This window comes from Rhinatrema bivittatum, chromosome 3 (genome assembly GCF_901001135.1).
Source record: "Rhinatrema bivittatum chromosome 3, aRhiBiv1.1, whole genome shotgun sequence".
In the NCBI taxonomy this organism is placed as follows: domain Eukaryota; kingdom Metazoa; phylum Chordata; class Amphibia; order Gymnophiona; family Rhinatrematidae; genus Rhinatrema; species Rhinatrema bivittatum.
In genome coordinates, this window is record NC_042617.1 from 438,186,262 (window position 1) to 438,201,578 (window position 15,317).

Below are 15,317 nucleotides of genomic sequence, written 5' to 3' on the forward strand. Positions count from 1 at the left end.
ATTGTAAGGCACCACCTGTTTTGTACAGGCTTCTGAAGTAAATTCTAATACTCCAAATATGTATTCAATGACAGAGGTCCTCCTCTCTCCAGGTGCCTTGGGGGAGTAAGGTAGTAAGAAACCATGGTCAACACCCATATATCCTATGTCATTTGTGAAAACAAAATGAAAACTTAAGAGTAGGTTTGGCAGATGTCCTCAATATTTCTGGTAATGTTCACCCAGGCCAGGTTTTCTTCCAGCATGCTATAATCTGTATGTCCCTTTCTTCATCAAAAGCGTATCTTTATCTCCATAAATGTAATGAGGGAAGTGATGGAGTAGATGAAGCACTCTTGAATGCATGTTTTCAGTAATGTCAGATCCAGTTCAATTTCAATCCCACTGCAAGATTGGAAATGGCGGTACATATTTATTTAGGAAATTTTAACTAGCATATGAGGTGCTGTGTTTGAGAGAAATGCACTTTTGAAACTCCATGCATGAAAACAGTTACAGACCTGTAAGGCAAACTCCTCACTAACTATTATGGATCCCACCCAAATCTGGAACTCCCTACTTTCAGACTTCACCCCAAAAAAGGTTGACTTTCAATGATACCTCCACTTCTGTTATCCTCCACAAGTAAAACTGACCCCAATGATCCTCCCACTCCATGACCCCTCCAAAAGATGCTGAACCTGAAGATCTTTCCCACACCCAGAACTCCTCCACAAAAGAAATTGACCCATGATTATTGCTCCACTTTCTGGAATCCCAAATAATATTGACCCCAATGATCCATCCAGGAATCCCGAAAACATATTGAATCCAGACATTCCCCCACCCCTTGGTCCTCCCACCACAAATGCGTGTGACATCCCCTAATACACTCTAAACTAGCAAATTTACTACAATCCCCTAACAGGAGCTAAATTCAACATACTAAACATACATATTTAATGTAGTTCCTGTTCAGGGGCCTTAGTACATAGCAAGAAAATGACTAAAAGTCATGAGCATGCTAAATTCCTATTTACTATGTGTGGGTGCATTAAAATTTAAACTGCCTACATTTGTGCCAAATGACACTGATATACTTGGGCATTGGGGCCATTGCAAGAGCTGATTACTATATCAGTCAGGGCCTAATTCACTAAGACTTTTCTCCCATTCTGTGTCTTTGGAAAAGAACTTGATGAATCAGACCCTAAATTGCTGAAAGGTGAATTCATACCTCTGTATACTGATTTCTAATGAATTCCTACTACAGTGTATATTTCAATGCAAGTATTTAAAGGAAACTTAATAGACATTCCTTTTGAGACTAACATTTAAATATATCTCCATCACACTCTTCAAACAGACTTTGAATTTTCTTCTATGGACAGAAAAAGCACTTTGCTTATAACTCTGACAATGTTTGTGTGAGAAGGTTGACAAATATTGAAACCTGACCTTGATGAATTGAGATCAACAAAATCAATTACTGACACATCAATCAGTATGCTCTTTTAGTAAATAAAGTGCATGGTTTTGGAAGACTGAAAAATCAATCTTCATCTTTAAAATAGAGATAACCATTGAATTCATAAACTCTCAACTGCTTTCTTGAATTGCTACTGCATGTAAGTCCCATGTGGTAGGACTATCCCTAATTTTTAAGGCCACTAAATAGTAGTATTAGAAAGAAATTGGAGAATTTAGCCAACAGATACATTTGTTAAGATCCCCTTTTATAGTTGAAATATATATTTAGTTCTTAGGAAGCTACTGGTATCTCATATTTTTTAAATCTATTTCCACTTAGTTTAACTTGGATGCTGCCATGCTGATCCTTATCAATACATATAAACTATGAATATAGCATGAACAATGGAAAAGGGAACTCAGAATGAAATCTAAATTAAAAAGAGATGATACTATTATAAATGGTTTCTACATTTTATTCTAAAAAAAATGTGACAGGAAAAGAAATAACATCTTAGTAGCAGGACAATTTTCAAACTGCCTTTACTGGTACAAAGTCTGTGTGTACTTTTAATCCACAATTTCAAAGAAAAAGAATGAGAGAAATACAAGGTTATATGCACCTGCTTTAGAACAGGTAGAATGTAGCTTGAAATAGTATGCATGTAGATCTGAAAATGCCACCTACATACTTTTCCTCTCCTGACCTATACAGCCACTGGGAATACCTTATCTTAATGTGGCTGAAAATACACATACTTTTAGCAGCATTGACAATGGGACATTTTCAGACAGCCAATTTACACAAGTAAAACATTTTTTACCTGCACAATTCAACTTGAAAATTGTCTTCTAGGAATAAGACTCAATGAACAAACAAAAGATCCAATGCACAGGAAAACCAATAATTTCTAAAATCAAGCTATTATTGCCACTCCAGTATAAAATGTAGACTTCCAAGTATAATGTTATCATAAGACTTCATTTTAATTCAGTTAGTATAGCCCATTGAAGACACCATATGATGCATAACAACATACATATAGAACCCCCAACTCTCTGTGATCATGGCCATAAAAAAAAAAAATAAATTTTATATATATATATATATATAATTTTTACAAGACGCTCTGTCCTGTTCTCTATGGCAGAGATTTCCCAACCTGTCCTTGTGACCCAATAGCCAGTTGAGTTTTCAGAATATCCATAATGCATATGCATGAGCAAAATATGAATATATTGAAGACGTGATACAAACACATTTATCTCATAAGAATCATTGTTAAAATATTGAAAATCTGATTGGCTGTGGAAAAGTTTGGGAGGCCCTGTTCCATGAATATCCAATATCAGGTTTTAAATGCACTAATTCTGAATTATAGAAGTCTGTGGTCTGACCCGTGCTTGGAAATTACCATAACCTCCCAATAATCAATTACAACTCCAACCCTCAAATAAGGTCTAAAATATGACCAGGCTTGTGTATGATCTGTAACTCACTAGCTGGGTAGTTAATGCCATGGCAACAGACCAAGGTGAAAGAGAGAAGTGCTTATATAACAGTAGAACTCCCAATCAGAATTAATATTTTCAGAGACTCCAATGCCAAAATGATCTACAGTATTGATACTGTTGATACCAATAAAATAATGAAATTAAAACAAACAAAAAAATGTGTCACAATAACCACAGAGTGCATACATTCAGCTTACCCGGATGACTGGGGTGGCTTGATTCTGCAAGACAGTCCAGCTGTAAATTGCATATGTATCCCATCATATTTCTTACTAGATCTAGAACTGTAACAGTAAAAATAAAAACAAAATAAGGTTCTATATTGAACTGAAATGTTGGCTATGGATAATAAGTAAGTAATTTGTCAGTTTTCTGTTTTCTAGAGCTCCTGGTTTCAATTTTATAATTGTTCCAGTTTTGGTGGAATAGATTTCTGTAAATCACTGTTTCTCAACCCTAACCTGGAGGCACACCTAAGCAGTTAAGTTTTCAGGATTTCCACAATGAATATGCATGAGATAGATTTGCATACATTGGAGACCCAGACTATATAAATCTATCTCATGCATATTCATTATGGATATCCTGAAAACCCAATTGGTTAGGTCTGCCTCTAGGAGAGGTTTGGGAAACACTGCTGTAAATGATTGCTCTCAGTACTAGGTTGGTCTCAGTACTATTCTATTTTCACATACTGGAAGTGCCTTGAAATGTCTGTATATCTGCTTTATGGCTGCTTTATTTTTAAAGTTATTCCAAATTAATCAAGATGGCATGGAATGAGCCCAGAGGATCTTTAGTTGCAAAATAACAGAATCATGACCTAGCAACCCTCAAACTAGGGATCAGCAGAGGAAAATAGTTGTTTCCATTTGTTCATTCATTTTGTGGGTGCCTCAATTTCTTTCTATAGTTTTAACCCCCTAAAAATTATTCTCTCTCATTCTTTTTATTTGTTCATCTGTTTACCATTAAAGTCAATAGGGAAAACACTGTAATCTATTGGACTCCAGAAATGGGGTTCTCATCAAATTTGTGGGATGACATCATCAGAAGGGAGAAAGAAGTCCAAGGTAACTACACTGAGGCAAACTGGCACCAAAAGTGGCATAAACATCATCAGAAGGGAGAAAGAAGTCCAAGGTAACTACACTGAGGCAAACTGGCACCAAAAGTGGCACTAATAACTAGGGATGTCCATTAGCTTCAAACAAATGAGCAAAATGAAATGAATAGGATCCAATTTGTTTCTTTTGGGGTCCCAAAAATAAATTGAAAAGGGCCTCCAAATTAAATGAATCCTATTTGTTTCATTTATTTTGAATAGCTTGATTTCTATAAAGTCAAAGGCCTCATAGAAATCAATTAGAGCAACAGATGTACAGTTAGGAATTGATACAAAGTATAAAGCAGCCAGATAGAAGCCATGGGTAGGATGGACATGTTGTCAAGGAGTCAACAGGGATAAGAACATAAGAAATTGCCATACTGGGTCAGACCAAGGGTCCATCAAGCCCAGCATCCTGTTTCAACAGAGGCCAAACCAGGCCACAAGAACCTGGCAATTACCCAAACACTAAGAAGATCCCATGCTACTGATGACAGTAATAGCAGTGGCTATTCCCTAAGTAAACTTGATTAATAGCAGTAATGGACTTCTCCTCCAAGAACTTATCCAAACCTTTTTTAAACCCAGCTACACTAACTGCATTAAGCACAGTGAAGAGTTTTTTCCAATTCAACCTATTGCTGCAAATCAGATACAATGACGCTGATCTCAAAGACTGAGCATGTCAGGGGTTTGATGTTTATTCCTTCTGAAGGCTTTGTCTGTAAAGGAAGATACTGTTTGAGCTCTGAGTTCCTAGATACCTTTTTCTAAACAACATTTTGGCAGCTGACCATTTTATATTGTCACTGTGCCAGTCACACAATAGAAGAAAGCAGCCAGGAAGCACTGCATCATAAGCTTTGTGTCAGACAGACTTGTGTTGCTTGCTGTATTTTTTTTCCTTTGTGGAGACTAGGGGCAGATTGGAGAGTTGCTTGCAGAACTGCTATTGTTTTTAGCTCAGCCTGGGTATTGAGAAATGGGATCAAGTTGATTACTGAGGGCAGAACAGACACTTAAGCATACCAGGCTATGTTGTGAAGCCTGTCTATAAGCTCAGCACTGTCAGAGAAGTAGTGCACACAGTGCAATACTCAGTGCAGCACTGTTTCTGTGTTCCCCACACACATTAGTGTAGCACAATCAGTGAGGAATATAGTACCACTGAGAAATATGAAATCATTTTAATATCCACATCCCTAGTGACAGAATCAATCATATCAGGGATAGGAAAAGGCAGAGCAGGTAAAGGAAATGTTTCCAAAATTGGCTAGGTTGGCAGTACCAATAACAACCCAAAAAGTAGTCCTGCACCTAAGCAGGATTTCTTCAGGACTAATAAGGCAGCAGAAGCCAGCTCTATCTAGAAGAAAGTGACATATGGTAGAGATGTGAATCGGAACCGGAATCGGTTCGGTTCAAATCTTATAATTTTTATCGTCCGACCCGATTGGTTTTTGTTTATCGGCTGCACCCGATCCTGCTCCCAGCGCTCCCACTGGACCACCAGGTAATTTTAAAACGTTTGTTTTTTTTTTGGGGGGGGGGGGTTCAGGAGGGTGGGGGAGGCTAAGGGGTCAGTTTTAAATGGTCGGGGTGGGTTGTTTTTATCGGGCCATTGGCGCCCAGAAAGAGCAGCATGATCTTCTTTCCTCGCTAGAGATGATTCAGTCCTCCACTGATCAGACAAAATGTCTTTTCTTGGCTTGTCTGAATCAGAAGATATTGAAGGTAGACTAGAAGAAAAAAATGTGGAAAGTGTATACAGTAGTGTCTTAGCATCATCCATTTCATTGATGGGGGAGGCAGAACAACATGTTGATAGTGCTAAACTGCAGGCAGGACAGGTAGAGAGCATGCCTGATGCCCCTGGCATCGTTCCTCAGAGTTTCCCTCTACCTCATCTCGTGACAGAATCCTCTGATAAGGATGTAGAGAAGGGATCGCAGAAGAATTCCATGATATGAAGGCTCTACAAAATTAGGGAAGACCCATACTTTGTGAAGTGTAATGTCAAGAGAAGCAAATGGGGCACCTGACAGACAGTGGTATGCAGTATCACCTGCAGAAGCAGCACCCACTGGTATTGGCATCTGGGGAGGGTGGAAGTACTAGGAATGTGCATTCATTTGAAATGAAATAGGAACTTACTAACACCACAAAAAGAAGCTGAAACCATGTTCCAAACATATCAATACACAAAGAGAACAGCATACATAGTAAACACCCCAGAAAATCTGTGTTTATATTATGATGTGAGAGCTAGTATCAGAAATTTGTCTTTTGCCATCAGTACAGCATCACGATCTAAAGCATAATCATCAACCAGCCCAACCACTACCACCCGCTCAGTCAAGATAGTGTATTTTCTGGGAAAAGTCTAATTTTTTTTTTGTTTTCTTTGCAAATAAAATCAGATGTAAGAAAATGTTCAAATACTTATCATATAGTTAGGATCCTTCATTTTCAGTTTAAACTGATTTTCACCCATAAGTTCCCAGATTTTTGCAAAGGTGACAATCAGTTAAAACTGATGTTCACCTTAATTTTAGGATGATTAAAAAGCTGTTTCAAGGCATCTAGTTACTGCTGGAAGCCAGTGTGTACCAAAGTGCATGCTGTGTTTCAAGTCCCAGCCCCCACTAATAAAAGCGCTCACCCTCCACTGCTGCCCATGCCATGTTTCAAGTTCCACCTCCTCACCCCCTAAGCAATAACAGTGCCTGCTGTCTGGTGCTGTGAATGTATGTGAAGCAGGCCCTGTCCACCTCGAGCACTTTCCAGCAGTCTCATTGGCTCTGCACAAAAGCAGAAATCCATTGCTGCTGCTGCAGAGCATGGGATCCTCAGTATCATGCTGCTGAAGATGAGAGGAGAAGCCTGGAGCCACCACAAATAAGGATAAATGTTGTTGCAGTGCGGGTTTGAGTGGTGAGAGAAAGGGACATGCTAGGCAGGGGATGGGGATGCTGCTGAGTGGGTGGGTGGGAGAATCTGCTTAATATTGTTTTATGTTCCTGGCTTCTTTCCACTAAATAAACTCCGATATTTACCCGGATGAATGAGTCATTTTTTTTCAACTGATTTTGTTATTGTTATAATAAATCCTGATAAATTCCTGGGAAAAGTAAAGAACAATAAAAACAAAAAATGAAGGTCGCTACCTATAGTTCTTCAAAAGATGGCACGGTATGTGGATCTATAATGCCCACCCCCGTACTTCCACCTTCCCCAGGTGCCAGTAGCAGTGGGTGCAGTTCTAATGGTGATCTCTTCAGCTGTTCTTAAGTCCACTATGATATAAACCTCCTGGTCATTACTGAGGATGCCCAGTCTCTGATAACGCCCAACATTGCAATGTTTCAGCACGAATAGTTGCCTGTATCAGGGGCTTCTTGATGATTTCAATTGGAAATAAATTCTCTCACAATGTAAAGATGGCCGCCAATTGATTAGAAAATCTCAATTTTAGCGCCCAGTATAAACAAACAATGAATCAAACTAAAAAAAACATTTTTTTTGTTTTGTTTTGTTTTGAAATTAAATAAATGAATTGGTGTTAGGGTGTAAAGTCTAGGTATGGGAGCAATTCTCAGTGTCAGAAAGACCCCTAAGTTGCAACAAGGCAGAGTAGGGATGTGAATCGTTTTTTGACGATTTAAAATATCGTCCGATATATTTTAAATCATCAAAAATCGTTAGAGGCACGATACAATAGGAATTCCCCCGATTTATCATCAAAAATCGTAAATCGGGGGAGGGGGAGGGGGGAGGGGAAGGGGGAGGGCAGGAAAACTGGCACACTAAAACAACCCTAAAACCCACCCCGACCCTTTAAAATAAATCCCCCACCCTCCCAAAGGTCCCCAAAATGTCTTAAATTACCTGGGGTCCAGTGGGGGGGTCCCGGTGTGATCTTTCACTCTCGGGCCACGGCTGCGTTAATAGAAATGGCGCTGGCGCCATTTTGGTTCCTGTCCCCTGATGTCACGAGTGCAGGAGATTGCTCCCGGACCCCTGCTGGACCCCCAGGGACTTTTGGCCAGCTTGGGAGGGCCTCCTGACCCCCACAAGACTTGCCAAAAGTCCAGCGGGGGTCCGGGAGCGACCTCCTGCACTCGGGCCGTATTGCCGTATTGCAAAATGGCACCGGCCATAAGGCCATACGGCCGGCGCCATTTTGCAATATGGCCCGAGTGCAGGAGGTCGCTCCCGGACCCCCGCTGGACTTTTGGCAAGTCTTGTGGGGGTCAGGAGGCCCCCCAAGCTGACCAAACGTCCCTGGGGGTCCAGCGGGGGTCCGGGAGCGATCTCCTGTGCTCGTGACGTCGGGGGACAGGAACCAAAATGGCGCCGGCGCTACCTTTGCCCTGTCATATGACAGGGCAAAGGTAGCGCCGGCGCCATTTCTATTAACGCAGCCATGGCCCGAGAGTGGAAGATCACACCAGGACCCCCCCACTGGACCCCAGGTAATTTAAGACATTTTGGGGGGGTTCGGGAGGGTGGGGGATTTATTTTAAAGGGTCAGGGTGGGTTTTAGGGTTGTTTTAGTGTGACGGTTTTCCCACCCTCCCCCGATTTACGATTTAAACGATTAAAAAAAAACCAAAACCGCGACGATCAGATTTCCTCCCCCCCAGCCAAAATCGTTCGTTAAGATGATCGATCACACGATTCACATCTCTAAGGCAGAGTAGCATTGGAGATTTCTGTCTTTCTTTGGAAGTACTTGCCAAATGTCAGATTTAGTATAAGAGAATGATCTGTTCTCAGTATAATTTTTGTGACATGAACTTTGATTTCATTCCTTACTTGAGTTTGATCTTGCTACTGGGTGGAATTATGGGTTTCTGGTGACATTTGCTTTCTGATTGAAACTTTAGTCACAATCAAAACATGTAAATGGTTTCTCCTCAGTGTGGTTTTCCTGGTAAATTGTGAGGTTTGTTTAAATAAAAATCTTCTACTATATTCTATAGCTGAGCATAATTTTCCCCTTTGTTAATTTCCAGGTGTTGCTTTAATTCTTTTTGCTTTATGACACTTTTACCACAATCAAAACATCTCAGCATCTTTCTTCTTGTGCCTTTATTTCTTCCTCCTGATTAAGGGTTTTTGTTGACAAAACACCACTTTGTATAATCAAACAAACAAACAAGCTGTGAGAACCAAGCTGCAATTGTGGAGGGGTAGAATAAAATGAAGAACCCTAAAAGCGGAGTAGGGGGAGGAAAAATGTGTATTTTTTGCCTTTATCACATTGTTTTCTGGTGATAAAACACCCTAGTATAACCAACAAATAAACAAGGTTATAGAACGAGGTTGGGATTTTGGAGGGTTAGAACAAAACAAAGAACCCTAAAACAGTTGGATAGGATAAGAAATTTGCATATTTTGTCTTTTTTCAGTTTTTTTTTTTTTGGGGGGGGGGGGGAACAAAAACCCCAGTATAACCAACAAACTAACAACAGCAAACAATATGGAGGCACCAAAACTCCCAAGCTGGAGTCTAATAAGCATGGCAGGTAGGCAGAGCAATAACAGTCCCTTGAAGTGGTGTAAGGGGATTGGCAAATAGGCAGAGTGGCGGCAGTAAGGGGCACGGTGATATAAAGGGTTTGGCAGAGTGGTGGCAGTAAGGAGCACGATGATATAAAGGGTTTGGCAGAGTGGCGGCAGTAAGGGGCACGATGATATAAAGGGTTTGGCAGAGTGGCGGCAGTAAGGGGCACGATGATATAAAGGGTTTGGCAGAGTGGCAGCAGTAAGGGGCATGATGATATAAGGGTCATGGCAGGTAGGCAGATTGGCAGCAGGTGGTCTACAGGAATGGCAGATAAGCAGAGAGGTAAACTAAGTTACATATCTGGGTATGGCAGGTAGCCCTAGCAGCAGCAGCAGCAGCAGCAGGAAGGTCTTTAAGGTGCCTTTGTGCATCTTGCCACTATCATTGACAATCTGGAAACCCAAGCAATGCCAGATTGACTTTCAAAAACATCAGCTTTTCCATCAACTGTGACACCAGCCTTGAACAGTGAAGGCTCACAATGTTCCCCGTTATTAAGATCCGTTCACTGAGCACACTTATTGGTGAACAGGAAAAATAACGCTGAGCAACTCTTGTTACTTCTGGTCAGATGATGGACTTGTGTGCCCAATATGCCACTGCATTTGTGTCCATGTCCTCAATGGAATCTATGAGATATTGTGTCACATATATTTCTGCTGAGGTCTCCTTTGCTAAAGTGGCCTGAAGATATTTCTTGCTAGCTGTTTTAGCTGGGTCCTACTGCACAAGAGACTGTTCTTTAAGGTCAACATGGCTTTGATCTATTGAAGTGGAGGAGGAAGTGCTGCTCCTGCTTGTACTACTGTTTTACATCTCTACTCTGCCTCTCCCTCTCATGCTGCACATGACCAACCTTCTCTATCAGCATCTCTTTAATGAATGTGAGATGCTAGGACTGGAGGACTAAACTCCCTTTCATTCATGGATCATAAAAAAGCAAATGCAATATTGGATGCTCAGGTCAGCACACTGCTTAACATGTGGCTGGACACATATTTTGGATGCTCTAGACTTATGCCCAATACAATACAAGGATAAGTGGATCAAAAAATGTGTGTCCAATCGAGCGCATAGCTAATGGCACTCATCACATACAAATTCCAGGTAGTTGAGTCAATTAACTATTGCTCTGCAATGCCAAAAATTGCCGCATGGCCAAGGCATCCATTTTAACATGGCAAATTTAACGCCTGCCCGGAAACAGGCATTAAAGCATGTCACAATCAAGAGCTCAGGAAAAAAAAAACCCAAAACTCCTTCTTTCTGTGATTCCTCCTATTAGTATCGTCGCAATACTAAATAGGAGGAACCACAGAAAGCAGAATCATGCCACACTCAAGGGCTCAACAACAACAAAAAAATGTTTTCTGTGGTTTCTCCTATTAGTATCATTGCAATACTGTAAGAGGAATCACAGAAAGCAGCATCCCCAAGTTCTGGCCCAATTAAAAGAGTGAATAAATTAAAATGAAGTGTTGGGCACTTAACATTAATTTATTCACTCCGCTTACTGACGATTGGATCATTCAGGGTCACATGTCAGTGAAAGGACCAATCCCCTTTTTGAAAGCTGTCCTGAAAGGGGAATGGTCTTTTCACTGACAAGTGTCAGTGACAAGGACCAAATCGGGAACAGTTCTGCTGGGGCTGGTGCTCTGGCCAAGATTTTTTTGGACACCCGATGCAGAGTGCTAGGGGCACACAAATTATTCATTGCACATCCCTTTTAGCATAGCAGCTCATTTCCCTATTTCATTGCATGCCCAGGAGAGGTGGATGTGTGATTTCAAAAAATGTGTGCCCAGTTTGGATGCAGGTTTTTTACTCAGTGATATTGCATCAGCCTTAAAGTGTAGCAAGCATATATGATTGGTCTTCTGTGAGAAGTTTCATTCTTTGTTCCACATGCTGCTGTAAGGAGTCCAGAAACTGCAACACCTCTGCTCTCATTCCCTCTTGCTGATGAAAGCCCTCCATCTTTTACTCCAGAATATTTATCATAGGAATGACACCACCCAGGGTGGCACTTCTGGAACTCAGATCGTCTATGGCATCCTTGAATGGTTTCAGGATTTCTACTAGTTGACTGCCCAAATATGATGCCCCAGGTGGCATTACAAACCTATCTCTATTTCTTAAGATAGATCATGAAGGGGTGTACTGCTCCACTAACCTCTGCAGATTCATATTGGTGGAATTCCCATGGGTTCCAACATCTTGCATGAGACGTTTGTGAGGCATTATCAATTCATCCTGCTTTTCTTGGAGAAGCTCCCCACCTTCATGCTTCTATGAAAGTGCCCTACTATTTTTCTGCATTTCCCTATCAGCTCCTCAAGAATGTGTTCCTTTTATCCTTGGACCCCCAGCTCCAGCTCATCCTTCACTGCCAGGTGCATTGAGTATGCAAATAATGGATGCCTTGGAAGCTCACATCACCTATTGCCTTTACTATATTTGAACCAGTGTCTATGACAAAGAACCTGCATTTAAACTCCACACTCTCTGGTCTAGCTGCCTGCATTCCAGCATCTCTCTTATGGATGATAGAATAGTAGTACTAGCATGCACACACACGGTCACTTTTGTTATAAAGCATGCCATGCACTATTTATTTGCAGATTATATTACGTAGCCTTCTATTAGGAAATAACAGTTCATGGAAAAAGAGTCACACATATTATAGTCTAAGTATACTGATTCTTTTTTCCACACACAGAACGTTAGAAAGAACAAAGAAATGAAAGGTTGATGTTCTACCTGGTCAGTGGTCAGAAACACTACAACTGTTAAAATAAAAACAGAACTTTTTCTGGGCTGTAAGAATACTCAGCAAGAGACACACACTTACTCTTGCCTATTCAAGGATGCTGTAACTTTGCAATGCAGTGTCTCCTCTCACACAGTGGCACCGTGATAACAGACATGAGCCCACCTCACTTTGCTTTAAGTTTTTTTTCCTTGCCATTCCAAAACATTTTTTAAACTTTTTGGATCTGAGAAAAAGCTTCAGAATCACAACCTCTCTATCTGAAATCCAGCAGAAAAATGAACACAAAAATGGTAAAGTTAAATTTTGCTTTCAGTTTCAGGTTTAAAAAATGAGGAACAGAATTGACAACCTTAAAGGAAAGAGGAGGAAGGTGAAAGAGGGAAGAATTTCCAGTCAATGTGCAACTGCAATAGCTAGTGGGATAGGCTAGTTAAAAATATAATATTTGATCTTGATTTGTCTTTCAACTTCCTTATCCCTTTTCACCCCATTGCCATTCTGTCTGGCTTCAATGGCTGCCTTGCAGTAAGTAGGAAAGAAAATCCTACGGTTTTGCTTTCCCCATAAACTTGAATTGGATCCATGAAATGAATGCAAATTAAAATGTTCATTATTTTTTGGGGGTACTGTCCATTCATTTCTTTTTTAAACTAAATAAAACAAAAATGGCATGTTTCATTCTGGATTTCCATTCATTTCAAACACATGCACATCTCTATGGTTCAGCATATGAGTAAAGAAAATTGCACTGTACTTGAGGAAACAGGTTTAATTCACATCTTATTCCTTCAGGGTTACAAGGAGATGGTTTTGTCTCCTTTTTGGAGGCCTCTGTGCCTGGTACAAGGTAGAACTATTCCAGCATGGTTCTTTTAATAAATTGTTGTTCATTCTTTAGTCTGGTATTTTCCCTCTTTAAGTCAGATAGCTGAGCACAGACGGGGCAAACTAAAGCTTCTTCAAAGTTTGTCTGAACTCTTAACGACCCACAGATATTGCACTGTACTATTCCCATCATTCACTTATATATCAATTATAGAAAAAAATGCCAGGAATTGCTATACTTAAATGAGCAGGCCCACCTGATATTCCCACTGCCAATCAGGGCATGAAAAGACTTCTGACAGGATTTAGCACACATTCCTTTATATTTCCCTGTCAAGTGCTACCATCTGCAATGAAGATACAGAAATATAAATTGAAACAGCATCACTTTCATGTATTCATAAAAGAATGACAGATTGTTGACCAATTAATCAAATATCACAAAGTTCTCACTATGTTGTGTTAACTTTTGGCAATTTCTACAGATAGCATAAAAGATCAAAGGTTGTAAATGATGACATCATTTTCTTGACAGACTTGCATTTTTAAGTACTCCATTAACTTATTAGTGAATGACATCTAATCGTAATAAGCATATTTGAACTGTTTTCAACATTTTCAATAACCTTTTAATGACAAAAGACCTTGTACTTTTATCAGTATAATGAGAACTCAACCAAAAATGTGTGACTTATTTTCCTTGTGACATTCAGTCTCTAGAGAACTACAGTATATAACCTTATTAGACTAATGTAGCACAGCAAGTCTAGTTAACTAATAATTGGTTTTAGATAGATAAAATGTTGTCAGAAATTGTTCTCAAGGATCTAAAGACTGGAAATTTTATATCTTTGGGGAAGCTTAAATGTCTGCTTTTTAACTTTTTAAATTAATCCTGTTTCTGTTGGGTTAAACAATAGCTAAAGAAATACAATTCTTAGAAATTGTACAGCAAAACACATTGGAGAATGATTTACTAGTGTAATCATTAGCAGAAATATTAATTCATTAGCTTGCATTCTAATAGCCAGACTAAGCACTAACAATTTAGCATTGGCAAAATCAAGTGTAAGTCACTCTTATTTGTTAAACAGCTTCACATTTAACTTTTGTACCTGGGGGAAATTAGTCCATTCTAGTAGGAGCTTTCACTTAAAAAATAATGCCTTGTATATTTCTGTTACACGTGCCATTCACAGCAGACCTGCGGCACTGCCCCCTCACTTTTCCACAGGACTCCAGCCTCTGGTTCCTCCTCGCTGGTGGCGGTGGGCCGCCAGCTCCATCCTCGGGTCTCCCCCGGTGCCTCTGGCTCTGCCACAGTCCCCTGCGTTCCTGGTCCTGCTGCCACTGCTCATCAGGCCTCTCCGCGTGGCCCGTGGAGAGATGCCACTACTCGCGCATCTCTGATCCTTAAGTAGGGACCATAGTGGGAACCTGGCCGTGGCCCCGGATGATGATGTCAACCTATTCATAGTATTTGACTTTGCTTTGCCTGACGTTGCCATTGACTCTGCTTCACCTGACTATGCTACAGCCTATCTCCAGACCCAGACCTTTGCTTCGTCTGACTACACTATTGATCATCTCCGTGATCAGACCTCAGCTTTGCTTGTCTACACTACTGACTATCTCCATGATCAGACCTCAGCTTTGCTTGACTATGCTACTGACTATCTCCGTGATCAGACCTCAGCTTTGCTTGACTACGCTACTGACTATCTCCGTGATCAGACCTCAGCCTTGCTTGTCACTGCTTCTGGATTGCCGCCAGTCCTGACTCAAGCCTACCATTGGATGCCTCTTCTGCCTACTTCCTGGAAGTGGATTCATCAGGCTTCGGCCTACCTTTGCTCGAGCGCCCCCTGTCTGCCTATGTGCAATTGGCGGACGAGTTTCCAGGACATTATCCAGTCCAGGGTAAGACTGTACCATATCTCGTCTGCTGTCTCTGGGCTGAAACTTCTCCTGCAACTATACACAGAGGCCCACCTAAGTCCTGTCGGCCCCGGCAACCAAAGGCTCAACCTGCGGGGAACGAGGGCTGGAATAGGTGAAGCTCCAGTGGCCTC

General features: G+C 40.8%; 1 long non-coding RNA gene across 2 annotated transcripts in view; it reads right to left on the bottom strand.

Annotated features, from left to right (window-relative positions):
* LOC115088817 overlaps positions 1–15,317 on the bottom strand; it is a 271,226-nt gene that overhangs the window by 168,423 nt on the left and 87,486 nt on the right. For both annotated transcript variants that reach the window (XR_003855907.1, XR_003855908.1), the window contains exons 2-3: positions 13,503–13,592; positions 3,162–3,248 (exon numbers count right to left, since the gene is read on the bottom strand). This is a non-coding gene — a long non-coding RNA (uncharacterized LOC115088817). The remainder of the gene's footprint in view (positions 1–3,161; positions 3,249–13,502; positions 13,593–15,317) is intronic.